Here is a 17,983-nt window from a genome sequence, read left to right as displayed (position 1 = left end):
TTATTGTATTAAAAATACTGAAAAGATGGGCTTCCCTGGTGGCGCAGTGGTTGAGAGTCCGCCTGCCGATGCAGGGGACACGGGTTTGTGCCCCGGTCTGGAAAGATCCCACATGCTACGGAGCGGCTGGGCCCGTGAGCCATGGCCACTGAGCCTGAGCGCCCGGAGCCTGTGCTCTGCAACGGGAGAGGCCACAACAGTGAGAGGCCCGCGTACCACAAAGAAAAAAAAAATACTGCAAAGGAATTGATGACAGGCGATTTGAGTAAAGTCTAATGTTCAACTATTTATAAACGTATTTTTTAAACTTCTCAATAAAAAAATCCTATATTTAAAAAATACCTTCTGAAGCAAAAGCTGATGTGGTGCTTTTCTTTGGCTCTTCATCCTCTACTGGCGTATGTTCATCAGAGGTGAATTTAAAGAAAACTGTGGTAAGAATCAGAAAAGTGATAAAATATGGACCACAGAGTATAAAAATATACACTTAAAAATTTTCAGTAACAAATTGATTGTCCAAGAACCATTCAAAGCCAGCACCTGACTGCTTTTGTAACAGTACAGCTTACTGGCCAACCACCTTCATAATAACAGAATAATCATTTATATTTGCATAATGCTTTCGAGTTAACAAATTGCTATTCACACTGAAAGCAACATGAAGGATTTATATTTTCAGAAGAAACCACAGGGCAAATGCAGGGAAATAGGAACCATAATGAAAGATGAAAGAAACTGGAGACAAGAAGGCTGAGGGAAGACTTCATAATTTCACTCTACATGTGGAACAGTCATACAGTACAGTAGCAACTGTTCTGTCTCCCCAGAGCAAGAACCTAACACACTACAGTATAGAGATTTCATCCTGTTGTAAGAGAATTCTGAAAATGAGTATTATTAACATTCTACAATAGCTTAAAAAGGGCATTTCCATATCACAGAGTCTTTTCCACTTAACATCACATCTGGAATAATTTAGGTATTGCCTAGAAAATTATTTTTAGGGTGCCTTCCAACTCTAATTCTCTGATTTCAGGTTCTTATAAGATTATCTGTAAGTACAAGTTTCTAATAATAATGCTTTATCAACTAGTCACAAATTAGAAGTTTATCTGTGAAGCACATTGTCTCAACTCAACCTAAAGTAGACACAGAAATAGAGGAGAGGGAAGCAGCAGCTAATAAATAGCACCAAAGAGAAAAGAAACAAGGAAAAAGAAGAAGCATTAAGCCTTCAGATAGTATTGTATATAGGAAAATTAACTAAATAAAACCATACTGGCATATTCACCTTTAAAATCCCTTTGTAATGCTAAAATCTGGTATGCAATCTGTTATTGGGTTAGTTGAAGAAAAAAAATAATTCAAAATAACATAAATGCATTGTTTGTTTTAACACTGAACCCTTCTATGAATAGGAAATTAGCACCCCATGAATTATAATTTAAAAAGAACAATTAGCATGCTAAAATCCTCTGGCAACATGTTTTAATTCCTAGGTATGTTCCATATTTTTAAAACTTAAGGGATATAAAAGGATAAATCACAAGAAAGAAGAAATACGTGAGACGCACTTAAAGTTCCTCACTTAATTAAAAAAATTTAAAATAGGCACTGGATTTAATAAATGTTATAACATATTTTTAAAATACATTTTTAAAAGACTTACTGTGGTTCAGGACTGTATTAGTCAGCTAGGGCTGCCATAACAAAATGCCAGAGACTGTGTGGCTTAAACAACAGAAATTTATTTTCTCACCATTCTGGAGGTTAGAAATCCAAGATCGAGGATTGGTTCAAGATGGTAGAGCAGAAGGACGTGCTCTCACTCCCTCTTGTGAGAGTACTGGAATCACAACTAACTGCTGAACAATCATCGACAGGAAGACACTGGAACTCCCCAAAAAAGATACCCCACATCCAAAGACAAAGGAGAAGCCACAATGAGACAGTAGGAGGGGCGTAGTCACAGTAAGATCAAATCCCGTAACTGCTGGGTGGGTGACTCACAAACTGGAGAATGCTTATACCACAGAAGTCCACCCACTGGAGTGAAGGTTCTGAGCCCCACGTCAGGCTTCCCAACCTGGGGGTCCGGCAACGGGAGGAGGAATTCCTAGAGAATCAGACTTTAAAGGCTAGTGGGAATTGATTGTAGGACTCTGACTGAACTGGGGGAAACAGAGACTCCACTCTTGGAGGGCACACACAAAGTAGTGTGCACATCACCACCCAGGGGAAGGAGGAGTGATCCCATAGGAGACTGAACCAGACCTACCTGCTAGTGTTGGAGGGTCTCCTGAAGAGGCGGGGGGCAGCTGTCGCTCACCGCAGGGACAAGGACACTGGCAGCAGAAGTTCTGGGAAGTCCTCCTTAGTGTGAGCCCTCCCAGAGTCCGCCATTAGCCCCACCAAAGAGCCTGGGTAGGCTCCAGTGTTGGGTCGCCTCAGGCCAAACAACCAACAGGGAGGGAACCCAGCCCCACCCATCAGCTGACAAGCTGATTAAAGTTTTACTGAGCTCTGCCCACCAAGCAACAGCCAGCTCTACCCACCACCAGTACCTCCCATCAGGAAACTTCCACAAGCCTCTTAGAGAGCCTCATCCACCAGAGGGCAGAGAGCAGAGGCAAGAACTACAATCCTGCAGCCTGTGTAACAAAAACCACACTCCCAGAGAGACAAGATGAAAAGGCAGAGGGCTATGTACCAGATGAAGGAACAAGATAAAACCCCAGAAAAACAACTAAATGAACTGGAGATACGCAACCTTCCAGAAAAAGAATTCAGAATAATGGTAGTGAAGATGATCCAGGACCTCAGAGAAAGAATGGAGGTAAAGATCGAGAAGATGCAAGAAATGTTTAACAAAGACCTAGAAGAATTAAAGAACAAACAAACAAAGATAAACAGTACAATAACTGAAATGAAAAATACAAATTCCTAGAAGGAATCAATAGCAGAATAACTGAGGCAGAAGAACGGATAAGTGACCTGGAAGACAGAATGGTGGAATTCACTGCTGCGGAACACAATAAAGAAAAAAGAATGAAAAGAAATGAAGACAGTCTAAGAGACCTCTGGGACAACATTAAACACAACAACATTCGCATTATAGGGGTCCCAGAAGGAGAAGAGAGAGAGAAAGGACCCGAGAAAATATCTGAAGAGATGATAGTTCAAAACTTCCCTAACATGGGAAAGGAAATAGCCACCCAGTCCAGGAAGCACAGAGAGTCCCATACAGGATAAACCCAAGGAAAAACATGCCGAGACACATAGTAATCAAGCTGGCAAAAATTAAAGACAGAAAAATTATTGAAAGCAGCAAGGGAAAAAATGACAAATAACATAAAAGGGAACTCCCATAAGGTTAACAGCTGATTTCTCAGCAGGAACTCTACAAGCCAGAAGGGAGTGGCAGGACATATTTAAAGTGATGAAAGGGAAGAACCTACAACCAAGATTACTCTACCCGGCAAGGATCTCATTCAGATTCAAAGGAGAAATCAAAAGCTTTACAGACAAGCAAAAGTTAAGAGAATTCAGCACCACCAAACCAGCTCTACAACAAATGCTAAAGGAACTTCTCTAAGTGGGAAACACAAGAGAAGAAAAGGACCAACAAAAACAACCCAAAACAATTAAGAAAATGGTAATAGGAACATACATATAGATAATTACCTTAAACATGAATGGATTAAATGCTCCAACCAAAAGACATAGGCTCGCTGAATGGATACAAAAACAAGACCCATATATATGCTGTCTACAAGAGACCCACTTCAGACCCAGGGACACATACAGACTGAAAGTGAGGGGATGGAAAAAGATATTCCATGCAAATGGAAATCAAAAGAAAGCTGGAGTAGCAATACTCATATCAGGTAAAATAGACTTTAAAATAAAGAATGTTGAAAGAGACAAGGAAGGACATTACATAATGATCAATCCAGGAAGAAGATATAAGAATTATAAATATATATGCACCCAACATAGGAGCACCTCAATACATAAGGCAACTGCTAACAGCTATAAAAGAGGAAATCGACAGTAACACAATAATAGTGGGGGACTTTAACACCTCACTTACACCAATGGACAGATCATCCAAACAGAAAATTAATAAGGAAACACAAGCTTTAAATGACACAATAGACCAGATAGATTTAACTGATATTTATAGGACATTCCATCCAAAAACAGCAGATTACACTTTCTTCTCAAGTGCACATGGAAGATTCTCCAGGATAGATCACATCTTGGGTCACAAATCAAGCCTCAGTAAATTTAAGAAAATTGAAATCATAGTAAGCATCTTTTCTGACTACAACGCTATGAGATTAGAAATCAATTACAGGGAAAAAAACATAAAGAACACAAAAACATGGAGGCTAAACAATACGCTACTAAATAACCAAGAGATCACTGAAGAAATTAAAGAGGAAATCAAAAAATACCTAGAGACAAATGACAATGAAAACAGGACGATCCAAACCTAGGGGACGCAGCAAAAGCAGTTCTAAGAGGAAAGTTTACAGCAATACAATCCTACCTCAAGAAACAACAAACAGCTCAAATAAACAACCTAACCTTACACCTAAAGGAAGTAGAGAAAGAAGAACAAACAAAACCCAAAGTTAGTAGAAGGCAAGAAATCATAAAGGTCAGGGCAGAAATAAATGAAATACAAACAAAGAAGACAATAGCAAAGATCAATAAAACTAAAAGCTGGTTCTTTGAGAAAATAAACAAAATTGATAAACCCTTAGCCAGACTCATCAAGAAAAAGAGGGAGAGGACTCAGATCAATAAAATTAGAGATGAAAAAGGAGAAGTTACAATGGACACCGCAGAAATACAAAGGATCATGAGAGATTACTACAAGCAATTCTATGGCAATAAAATGGACAACCTGGAAGAAATGGACAAATTCTTAGAAAGGTATAACCTTCCAAGACTGAACCAGGAAGAAACAGAAAATGTGAACAGACCAATCACAAGTAATGAAAATGAAACTGTGATTTAAAATCTTCCAACAAACAAAAGTCCAGGACGAGATGGTTTCACAGGTGAATTCTATCAAACAGTTAAAGAAGAGCTAACAACCATCCTTCTCAAACTCTTCCAAAAAATTGTAGAGGAAGGAACACTCCCAAATTCATTCTATGAGGCCACCATCACCCTGATACCAAAACCAGACAAAGATACTATAAAAAAAGAGAATTACAGACCAATATCACTGATGAATATAGATGCAAAAATCCTCAACAAAATACTAGCAAACAGAATCCAACAACACATTAAAAGGATCATACACCATGATCAAGTGGGATTTATCCCAGGGATGCAAGGATTCTTCAATATATGCAAATCAGTCAATGTGATACACCATATTAACAAACTGAAGAAGAAAAACCATATAATCATCTCAATAGATGCAGAAAAAACTTTTGAGAAAATTCAACACCCATTTATGATAAAAACTCTCCAAACAGTGGGCATAGGGGGAACCTACCTCAACATAATAAAGCCCATATACGACAAACCCACAGCAAACATCATTCTCAATGGTGAAAAATTGAAATCATTTCCTCTAAGATCAGGAAAAAGACAAGGATGTCCACTCTCACCACTATCATTCAACATAGTTTTGGAAGTCCTAGCCATGGCAATCAGAGAAGAAAAATAAATAAAAGGAATACAAATTAGAATAGAAGAAGTAAAACTGTCACTGTTTGCAGATGACATGATACTATAGATAGAGAATCCTAAAGATGCCACCAGAAAACTACTAGAGCTAATCAATGAACTTGGTAAAGTAGCAGGATACAAAATTAATGCACAGAAATCTCTTGCATTCCTATACATTAGTGATAAAAAAAATCTGAAAGAGAAATTAAGGAAACACTCCCATTTACCATTGCAACAAAAAGAATAAAATACCTAGGAATAAACCTACCTAGAGAGACAAAAGACCTGTATGCAGAAAAGTATAAGACACTGATTAAAGAAATTAAAGATGATACAAACATGATGGGAGATATAACATGTTCTTGGATTGGAAGAATCAATATTGTGAAAATGACTATACTCCCCAAAGCAATCTACAGATTCAAGCAATCCCTATCAAATTACCAATGGCATGTTTTATAGAGCTAGAACAAAAAAATCTTAAAATTTGTATGGAGACACAAAAGACCCCAAATAGCCAAAGCAGTCTTGAGGGAAAAATCGGAGCTGAAGGAATCAGACTCCCTTACTTCAGACTATACTACAAAGCTACAGTAATCAAGACAATATGGTACTGGCACAAAAATAGGAATATAGATCAATGGAACAGGATAGAAAGCCCTGAGATAAACCCACGCACCCATGGTCAACTAATCTAAGACAAAGGAGGCAAGGATATACAATGGAGAAAAGACAGCCTCTTCAATAAGTGGTGCTGGGAAAACTGGACAGCTACATGTAAAAGAATGTAATTAGAACACTCCCTAACACCATACACAAATGTAATCTCAAAATAGATTAGAGACCTAAATGTAAGACTGGACACTATAAAACTCTTAGAGGAAAACACAGGAAGAATACTCTTTGAGATAAATTGCAGCAAGATCTTTTTTGTTCCACCTCCTGGAGTAATGAAAATAAAGACAAAAATAAACAAATGGGACCTAATGAAACTTAAAAGCTTTTGCACAGCAAAGGAAACCATAAACAAGACCAAAAGACAACCCTCAGAATGGGAGAAAATATTTGTAAATGAAGCAACTGACAAAGGATTAATCTCCAAAATTTACAAGCAGTTCATGCAGCTCAATATCAAAAAAAACAAACAACCCAATCCAAAAATGGGCAGAAGATCTAAATAGACATTTCTCCAAAGAAGATATATAGATTGCCAACAAACACATGAAAGGATGCTCAACATCACTAATCATCAGAGAAATGCAAACCAAAACTACAATGAGATATCACCTCACAGCAGTCAGAATGGCCATCATAAAAAAATCTACAAACAATAAATGCTGGAGAGGGTGTGGAGAAAAGGGAACCCTCTTGCACTGTTGGTGGGAATGTAAATTGATACAGCCACTATGGAGAACAGTATGGAGGTTCCTTAAAAAGCTAAAAATATAATTACCATATGACCCAGCAATCCCACTACTGGGCATATACCCAGAGAAAACCATAATTCAAAAAGACACATGCATCCAATGTTCATTGCAGCAGTATTTACAATAGCCAGGACATGGAAGCAACCTAAATGCCCATTGACAGACGAATGGAGAAAGAAGATGTGGTACATATATACAATGGAATATTACTCAGCCATAAAAAGGAAAGAAATGGAGTCATCTGTAGAGACGTGGATGGATCTAGAGTCTGTCATACAGAGTGAAGTAGTCAGAAAGAGAAAAACAAATATCGTATATTAACACATATATGTGGAACCTAGAAAAATGGTGCAGATGAACCAGTTTGCAGAGTAGAAATTGAGACACTGATGTACAGAACAAACATATGGACACCAAGGGGGAAAGTGGTGGTGCGGGGTTGGTGCTGGTATGAATTGGGAGATTGGGATTGACATATGTACACTAATATGTATAAAATGGATAACTAATAAGAAACTGCTGTTTAAAAAAATAAATTAAATAAAATAAAATTCAAAAAGAAAATAGAAATGCAAGATCAAGGTGACATCAGTGTTGGTTTCTGGTGAGACCTCTCTTCCTGGCTTGTAGACTGCCACCTTCTTGCTGTGGCCTCTTCTGTGTGTCCTCTGTGCTCAGGTCAGGAGAGGTGGGAGTGGGGAGAGAGGGAGAGAAGAAGAGTAGAGGGAGAGAGGAGGATAAGGGGGAGATAGAAGGAGAGAGAGACAGAGAGATACTGATTGACCGTAATCTCTGGTGTCTCTTCCTCTTATAAGGACACCCGTCCTACTGAATTAGGGCCTCATCCTTATGAGCTTATTTAACCGTAATAACCTCCTTAAAAGCCCTGTTGCCAAGTACAGTCACTTTGAGGGTTAGGGCTTCAACATATGAATTTTTGGGGCACACAATTCAGTCTAAAACAAGGATTCTTTGCAGAAAGTCCTCATACTTCAGGAGCTCCCAATTCTCTAATCCTATCTCACTTAGTTTTGCAGAAGATATAGGCATGTAAATTATAACTCAATAGGTGAATTCTAGAAAAACGGGGAAAGCTAGAATGAACGTTGTGCTATGGATTGGAATTTGAGGTACTGGTGTGAACTCATGGATTTCAATAGGTAGAAATGTTATGAAATATAAATTTAAATATAGAAATAAAATTTTTTTTAAATAGCTGAATTCCATTATATTATATATATATAAATTTTATATATATTCAAATTGAACAAGTCCACTTATTCTATTCTCCCTTTATGTTTTAAACTTTAAATTAATAAAAACTTGGTATAAATGTAAACTTAACACTTAGGGTCTGATGTTCTGATAGTACTATCAAATGGTACAGACTACAGACAGCCTGAACAGCCAGGCTAGAAATGCAGCCTGGGAGGCTGTCAAGCGCATCCCTTCTGCCGCATGCATGACAGAGCTCCTAATTGCTCATTTCATCTTCTGCAGTATGTGACAGAAACAGTTTTACATTTGGAAATAACTTCATTTGTTTATGCATATTTATGAAAGGAAAAAGAAGTCTGTTCCAATTTGGTTAAAACTTTAGTTTTCAGAAACCCAGGAACTAGTAAAGACAGTTTTTAAAAATGAAGCACTACTGATTGGCAGCTTTAGATTTCTTGATTAAAAACCTAATTAAACGGATTACATTTTAGGCATTCTTTCAGTGATGAAGAGGTTCTTGGTGAAAATTTTGGGAACTATTTGGTGCTTAGTAGAAATATTTTGAATTAATGTATGTACAAGTTATTGTCATTTCTTTACTAAATTCAAAATTTTTCTGTCAAGTAAATATTTCAATTTTGAAAAAAAATGAAGCACTACAAGAAGTAGAAAATAAAGGGAGCTCTGAAAAGTTCTATGTGACAAAAGTTGTATTCAATGAGATTCAGGGTTTGTTTTCTTTCTTTTTCCTTTAGTTCCTTTCTGGAAAAGGAGTACATTGTCTATCTGCTCTTTGGAGGACATTAAATTTCTTTTGTTTTATTATAATGTTTGTCATTTCTTCTGTCATTTCTTCTGTTTAGTATTTGCTATTACTCATAAACTGAAAAAAAGAAAAGGAGAAAACTAACAGAGGCTCAATTCTCCAAAGTTTAGCTGCTTATGTCTCTGTTTTTTTTTAATCCTTACAAAATAAATATATTTGGTTTCATTGCTTAAATAAATTATTTTTACTTCTTTATTCAGGGGAGAATGTATTATAACTGCAGATTTGGACTCAGAGCGTCGCCCAGTTCCAGAAGCAGATAATCTAAAAGTAAACATACAAATAATAGCCCTTGGAATATATAAGTATAGGGGCCAATGATGCCTGCCAGACTGTAAAGACACACAGTCCTTGTGGTGTAGGGCCTAAAATTAAGGCCCAATATTATGTGCTGCCTTGACATCTGGGGAAACCACTAGGGCCTCCAATGGCCTAACTGCAAATTCCCCTTCCCACTCTGCTCTGGCAGAAAATGTCCCCTAGCCAAACAACCCTCTTTATCAAAGGGACAGATGCAGTTCCAGATTATCCCTGCATAGTGGATCTTATGTGTCCAGTGTCAGGTGTCCTATGTTCAGCTGCCCCATAACCCTAGGGAGGGATTACCTCTCTCACCAACAGGGTGAATAAGAGACCATTAAAACAGTCCCTGCTGCTACCTGGTTTCATCTGGACTCAAGATGAATTATCTTCTACATGCACAAATGCAAATTTCATCCAAGCTGTTCTTACACCTTTTGGTTAGGATTCTAAAATAACCTGTTTGGTTTTTGATTGACACAGATTGTGGGTGACCTTTCTGAAACATATAACTTGGAGAGGTAGGTCTCCAATATAACTCAGGACTATTTTTACTGCTCCTTCTCTCAGGTATGAAACCCTAATAGCTAAAACGTAATGTGTATTATGTTCCAGGCACTAAATCATTACAACAACCCTAAAAATGTCAGCACTATTTTTATCCCCGTTTTCACAGGTGAAGAAATGTACCTTGGAGAGGTTAAGTAATTTGCCCAATGTTCTGACTTCCTTAAATTAACATTTGTTAAGTGGAGCACAGGGTGCCAGATGGTGAGCCAAAATTCAACAACAGACCACAAGAGAAATTGAAATAGAGTAGTTTATTACTCACAGGTCTGGTAGGAAGTATCCAGCACACCTCGAGGGATTACATGGGGAGGTCAAGATAGGGTGCAGAGAGTGACAGGACCTGGAGCACATGCTTTTATTATGGTCTGTGGGTGGAGTGCTTTGGGGTTCCCAGGCTAGGGCCATTTTGGTCAATTTAAACCAAAAGAGTGGGGGTTTTGGTAAGCCCCACGAGGGTCTTCTCTAAGGGGGCCATACAGCATACTGGCACTGGGAGGCAGGGGAGACTGCAGATCACAGGGGCTGTTATTAGGGAAGTCATATCAGGAACTTACATTTGCTTGTGATTTTTATGGGTTGTTATCTAGGGCATGTGCTTACAGGAGAGGGCTAGTCCCTGCAAACAAAATGGATGCTGAGGCAGCAATACCACAGAGTAGCTCAGGTAAACTCTTAACACCCAAAGTTATACAGGTATTAAGTGTCAAAGCAGGGCTTCAAACCCAGGCAGTCTGAATCCAGCCACTATGTTCCTCCTCACTATGCTTTATTACCTCCCACTGCTGGAAGAAAAAGAATCATCAAGACATCTCCCAGCTGTTGTAATTTCAACCTGCCCCTCAATGCCTGTAATGTTTGTAAATTTCTCATTTTTAACACATTCAAGGCACTTGGGAGGTATGAATACTTACACAGCAATAATTAGAACTTTTCCTTCTTAAACTATTTTTCCGCTCCAATACCCACTTTCATTAGAGGAAAATTGATCTCACCCTCCCCTCATTCCTCAAGGTCAAGATTGAGACCATTTCACAAGACCTTTCTCAAGGTAGCCCTATTTGCAGTTACGCACATCGCTTTTCCTACATTCATCCAATCCTGTCGTGGGGGAAGGTTTTCTCTTCTCCAGTTTAAACCCTTAACCTCAACCCTTCCCAACTCCCTACAAAGAATTTCCACTTACACATCCTGTTATCATCTCAAACCAATCTGTTCATTCATTCAACACACAATGGATGAGCTCTTACTAAGTGCTAGGCACTGCGAATTCTGTGATGAGTAAAATCGGGCTCCTCCTTTCCACGAACTCAGTCTAGTGGAGAATAAAAACTTGCTCACAAATGATAACACAACGTAAATAGGTCTGGGACCCTTGGCCATGTCTTCTGCCAGACCAGAGGTGAAAGGGGGTGGAGGGGTCACAGCACCGTATGAAGGGGCCCAAGGATGAGTGAGAATTAAGGGAGAAAAAGGTCAAATAAGGAGCTGTCGTGGACTGAAGCAAAAGATGGAAATGGGCGCAAAGAAGGTAGAAAATGCTTAACTGGGACCGTTCAGAAGCGGGATGAGAGATGAAGCGGACTCTGAAGGCAGGTGGGCTCCTCAGAGCGAAGGTGCGGCCTTATCACTCACCTCCTCCCGGTCCAGGAGGCTGGGTCCCGGCTCGTCGCTCCCGCAGCGGCGCGAGTTGGCGGCAGCGCTCAGCGGACGAGGATGCAGAAGCGGAAGGGCGCACCGAGGTGCCGAGGGCCGCTCTCGCGAACGACACCGCAAGCCAGGGCTGCAGAGCTGGTTTCGGGAGCCTAGGCTGAGGCCACCCAGCTGATGGCCGAGGCCATTCCGGTCCCCGGGCCGAGAGCAAGAGTGCGAACGAGAGCGGCCGCCCCGCGGGCTCGGGGCTCTTCGACGAACTGCGACGCTTCACACTCCGGGCCGCGCGAGCGAGATACCCGAGCTATTGTTGCCGCGAAAGAGGTAACACTCTCAAGAGCCCGGGAAGATCTCGGTCTCTTCGGCTCCCAGAACGCGCCGCTGCGCAACCCTCCCCCGCCCAACCAAAGCTGAGTAAACCGTTCTGGGTACGCCGGCAAAATCCTTCCCCAGGCCTACGTGGCCTCCCGCCGATGTGAAAGGGATGTGTGCATCCGTGTAAATAAACCGCTGCTGCAATCGGTTCTGCTCATCCTTCCGGTTGCTCAGGAGGCGCGCCAGGTCCAAGTTGGATCGGAGACCGTGTCTTTCTCAGCCTCGTACTTGAAATGACCGAAAGGAAGGATGACAGACCACAAGATACATTTCACTGAGTGGCCGTATCACCAACACAGTCAATTCTGCTTGTGTTTCAGGTGCCTTCTGTGCGTGTGTGTTACATATTCTATACTATTGGATGCTTACTGTTTCTCGTGTGTGTGTATGTATGTACATACGTACATATACATAATATCAATATATGCACAGATGTGGGCGTCTATGTACATGTAGAATATATAGGAATGGCTCAAATCGAATTACATATTTTTTTCTGAGTCCTGATTTCAAATAAAAATCTAAGTGGGACGAGAAGAAAAAGCACCAAGTATTCAAAGTATTTCCTATGCAGCTGACAGTGTTATTATTTTAGTGTTGTCAGATTTAGCAAAAAGAAAAAAAATACAGTAGGTTCGCTTATATTTGAATTTCAGCTAAACAATGAATAATGTTTTAGTATAAGTATGTCCCATAAAATAATAATGCACTATTAACTATTTTCTACTAAAGATGAGGAGATAGCCAATATTATACCTCCTCCCTCCTCTTCCACCACCTCTAAAATTTATTCCTTATATTCTAAGACTTTTCACTTGCTGTTAGAGAAAATGGATTGGGAAGCAGCCCCTGATATCTGGAAGCTGGCTAGCGCTCAGGCCATGTTCTTCTGTTGGACATAAACTCACAGAACACCAATTTAAGACAAGGTCACTAGGTGACTGACAACGTGAGACGAAACAAGACCACTTCATAATTTTGTCTAAGCACAGACAAAAAAGAAGTCACTGTGCCACCCAGAAAACACCAAACACTCCCTCTCTTGGCCAAAATGGGTGACTGCTACTTTATCAATTACAGCTTTATCTTTGCCCTAGTCTGCCCTCCCTATATATGAGGTTATTGAGATGCCCAATCATACAATTGCCCCTGCTTTCTGACAGCATCTGATTTAGAGTGAACTGCCACTTCCTTAGACCCTCCCGTAAATCACTCAAATACTATAGTAGGTTCTTTCTAACATTCTCTTACTGAAACACCCCATGGTTCCCTATGGTGTTCATTCTTCCTGCCTGCAAAGAATAATAAACCCAACTTGTCAGCTATGAGTAAGTTCCTGATGGTCTTTGATTGAAGGGCATTGGCATGTTCCACTGCCTAGAGTGCTCTTCACCAGATATTTGCATGGCTCTTTCCCTTAGTTCATTCCGTTCTTTGCTCATCCATCATCTTTTCAGAGAGGTCGTCCCTGACCACACTATTTACAATAGCACCCTCATTATTCTCTCCCCCTTTATGCTATTTATTTTTCTTCATAGCACTCATTACTATCTGATATTATGTTATATATTTAGATAATATGTTTACTGTATGTCTCTCCCATTAGAATCTAAGTTTCATGAAGACTGCGACTTCATCTTGATGATGATTGTATCCACAGTGTGTAGAGCATTGCCTGGCACGGAGTAGGTACTAAGTGATATGTATTTAATGAACAAATGAATGAATGGATTTTTATTGTGTCAGGGTTTATAATAGTTTCATTCCATCACATATTCATAATCTTGTTGTTTGGTCTTAGTCCTCCATTTACATAGACTGGCGCACTGCAAAATGTCCATTCTTAATTCTTCATTTTGACTCATTTCTTATCAGATTTGATTTCATATGGCCAAGCAATTTTTCACAAAGGACACATTTGTAGTATATTCTCTCAACATTTTTCATATTCGAAATAAGCTACCTCTTGCTTTTGGTGGGTAGATTGTATTATTGTCGGCAATATCCACTTCCTCTTTCTCAGTAGGAGGGTTATATATCCCTATCCAATTGACTTTAGAAGGTTTTTAGAAGAAAAGGAGAATCAGCCATATCAAACAAGTCACTTAAAGAGAGAATTGTTGGGATAAAGCAGAAAAGGGGAGAGTGATGAAAAAGCAAACATATACTTAGCACTTACTGGGTTCCAGACACTCGTTCATTCAATATTAAGTAACCATATCTGTCTATCACCTACCATCAAGGCAGGCTTCACAAACATGTTAGTGTTTGAGTTGTGTCTTTCTTGAAGACCAGGCACTTGCCAAACAACAGGAGAGGCACAGTGTGAATACAAAAGGAATGGTTATTACAGGCTCAGGGTTCCAGGCACAGACATGAAAGCAGTAAACAGCATGTCATATTTTGGAAACTGTAAGCAGTTTGACACTATCGGTAGTTAACTCATTTAATCCTCAAAACAACTCTATGGGAAGGTATTATTATCTCTATTTTACAGATGAAGAATCAGGCTCAAGGTCACACAGCTAAGTGGGAGTACCAGAATCCCAACCCACTCACATCTGCCCAAGTCTGTTTTTTCCACTATACCTTACTGTGGTTTCTTTTTATACTTGTGTAGTGACCTTACTAAATCTGTGTAGCTAAGCATAACTCAGTGGAAGGGCTCTAGGACTGAATGAATGCCATTTTTTATCTTTTTAAAAATTTATTTATTTATTTATTTATTTATTTTTGGCTGTGTTGGGTCTTCGTTGCTGCACGTGGGCTTTCTCTAGTTGCGGCGAGCCGGGGCTACTCTTCGTTGCGGTGCGTGGACTTTTCATTGCGGTGGCTTCTCTTGTTGTAGAGCATGGGCTCTAGGCGTGTGGGCTTCAGTAGTTGTGGCACACGGGCTCAGTAGTTGTGGCTCGTGGGCTCTGGAGCGCAGGCTCAGTAGTTGTGGCACACAGGCTTAGTTGCTCCGCGGCACGTGGGATCTTTCCGGACCTGGGCTCGATCCCTGTCCCCTACATCGGCAGGCAGATTCTTAACCACTGCGCCACAAGGGAAGTCCTGTTTTTTTAATCTTTTATCATCATCAATTAATATATATTAAGCATCCACAAGATTCTTGACATTTTAACACAGGAGAGGACAGTTGCTGGCCTCATGGAATTCGTAATCAAGTTCAAAAAAGGCAAAGGCAAGCAAACACTGACACATGGTTATAAAACCTGATTCCATTATCAGCCAATCAAAAATCTTTTTAGAATGTGAAACAATTGATACCTCCCAATCCATTTGATAAAGTTTCTTGTCTTTAAAAGCTACTACGTTGTTTGAAGTAGGGTTAAGCCTGCAGATAAAAAGAAAGTGAAAGGTGAAATAACTTGTTGAGAAACAGAAAATTAATGAAACTTTCCAAAGACCTTGTCCCAAAAGCAGCTGTTAAGGCCACTCAGATTTCTTGGTCTGCTCTGCTTTTCCTACCAAAAAATTCCTTTCTTGATCATTGGATCCGCTTTAATTATAGGTAACTTTTTTCTTTTTAAATTCTTTTTTTAAAATTTGAAGTATAGTTGATTTACAATATTGTGTTAGTTTCAAGTGTACAACAAAGTGATTCAGTTATATATATATATATATATTAATTTTTTCAGATTATTTTCCATTATAGGTTATTATAAGATATTGAGTATTATTCCCTGTGTTATACAGGAAATCCTTGTTGCTTATCTATTTTATACATGGTAGTGTGCATCTATTAATCCCATACTCCCAGTTTGTCCCTCCCCCTCTCCCTCTACCCTTTGGTAACCGTGAGTTTGTTTTCTATGTCTGTGAGTCTGTTTCTGTTTTGTATGTAGATTCATCTGTATTATTTTTAGATTCCATATATAAGTGATATCTTATAGTATTTGTCTTTGATTTATTTCACTCAGCATAATACTCTCTAGGTCCATCCATGTTGCTGCAAATGGCAATATTTCCTTCTTTTTTATGGCTGAGTAATAATATTCCATTGTATATATATATACCACATCTCTAAGCCAATCATCTGTTGATGGGCACTTGGATTGTTTCCATGTCTTGGCTTTTGTAAATAGTGCTGCTATGAACATTGGGGTGCGTGTATCTTTTTGAATTAGAGTTTTTGGTTTTTTACTGATATATACCCAGGAGTGGAATTGCTGGATCACATAGTAGTTCTATTTTTAGTTTTTTAAGGAACCTCCATACTGTTTTCCATAGTGGCTGCATCAACTTACGTTCTCACCAACAGTGTACGAGGATTCCCTTTTCTCCACACCTTCTCCAGCATTTATTATTTGTAGACTTTTTGATGACAGCCATCCTGACTGGTGTGAGGTGTTATCTCATTGTGGTTTTGATTTGCATTTCTCTAATAATTAGTGATGTTGAGCATCTTTTTTTGTGCCTATTGGCCATCTGTATGTCTTCTTTGGAAAAATGTCTATTTAGGTGTTCTGCCCATGTTTTTGATTGGGTTTTTTGTTTTTTGGATATTGAGTTGTATGAGTTGTTTTTATATTTTGGATATTAACTCCTTGTCAGTTGCATTGTTTGAAAATATTTTCTCCCATTCAGTAGGTTGTCTTTTTGTTTTGTTGATGGTTTCCATTGCTGTGCATAAGCTTTTAAGTTTGATTAGGTCCCATTTGTTTATTTTTGCTTATATTTCTTTTGCCTTGGGAGACCGATCTGAGAATATATTACTACGATTTATGTCAAAGAATGTTTCGCCTATGTTTTTTTCTAGGAGTTTTATGGTGTCATGTTTTACATGTAGGTTTTTAAACCATTTTGAGTTTATTTTTGTATACGGTGTGAGGGAGTTTTCTAATGTCATTGATTTATATGTGGCTGTCCAGCTTTCCCAACATCACTTGTTGAAGAGACTGTCTTTTCTCCATTGTATATTCTTGCCTCTTTTGTCATAGATTAATTGACCTTAGGTGCGTGGGTTATAGGTAGCTTTTAAATTTTAACTTAGTTTTTGCTGAGTTAGGGGCTGAGCGACATGGACAGAAGGGAAGAGACGGTTTCCTGCACTTCGAAGTAATAGGCCTTCATCATACCTCACTTGTGGCTCCACACTTTTAAAGCCCTTTCAGGAAAGGGACAAAGGGAAGGCAATTCTGTTGGGGGCCTTGGTGCTGTTGGTGCTGGTGCAAAAGAAAATGAATTGCATCTTACAATTTACTGAGAGGTAACCAACACACATTTGATATCAAGAGTGGCAGCTACTGCCACTGTGATCTGTATTTCAAAGAAATGTCTCATTTTAGTTTTAGTCAACTAAGCTACTGAAAGATAAATAGATCCTAAACTTTCAAAATGTACTTTGTCTTATTTCCTAAATTTTTTTTTGCTACTAAATTTTGGGGGAGGATGACTCAGAAAAATGGTCATTAATCTGCTAACTAGTTAAGTGCTCAGTTACCAGGAAAATACTACCATCTGTCTTAGTTTCTTTTACAACAGTGCACTCCTATTTTCCATGAAATGTTTTTATATTAAACAATAAAACTTTCATAATTTTAAGGCCTAATCAAAAACTAATAATGCAGTAATTCCCACATAGATTGTTTTCCCACAATACCAAACCTTGGAGAAATGCCTAAGGAATTTCATTTGGATTTCTTATCTCCATGTGAAAATACAGCTGTATTACACTACTTTGATGTTATGTTATGTGGCTTTACTTTATTGAGAAGAATGTAGAATAGATGAGAGATCGATAGATGATGACATCTTTGTCTGATTTTATGTTGAAGAAAATTAGAGATAGTTAGTAGATCTGTTTTTATTCTGGAATATCCTGGTGGACATTCCAACTGAATGGTAAACAAGTGCCAATTCAAGTTTTTGGAAACTGATGCAATATTATCCTATACATATTTTTAAAAGAAAGTGAAGG

The sequence above is a fragment of the Mesoplodon densirostris genome, chromosome X, assembly GCF_025265405.1.
Source record: "Mesoplodon densirostris isolate mMesDen1 chromosome X, mMesDen1 primary haplotype, whole genome shotgun sequence".
NCBI lineage: Eukaryota > Metazoa > Chordata > Mammalia > Artiodactyla > Ziphiidae > Mesoplodon > Mesoplodon densirostris.
The sequence above is the reverse complement of the archived record's forward strand: the minus strand, read 5'-3'. Positions refer to the sequence as shown.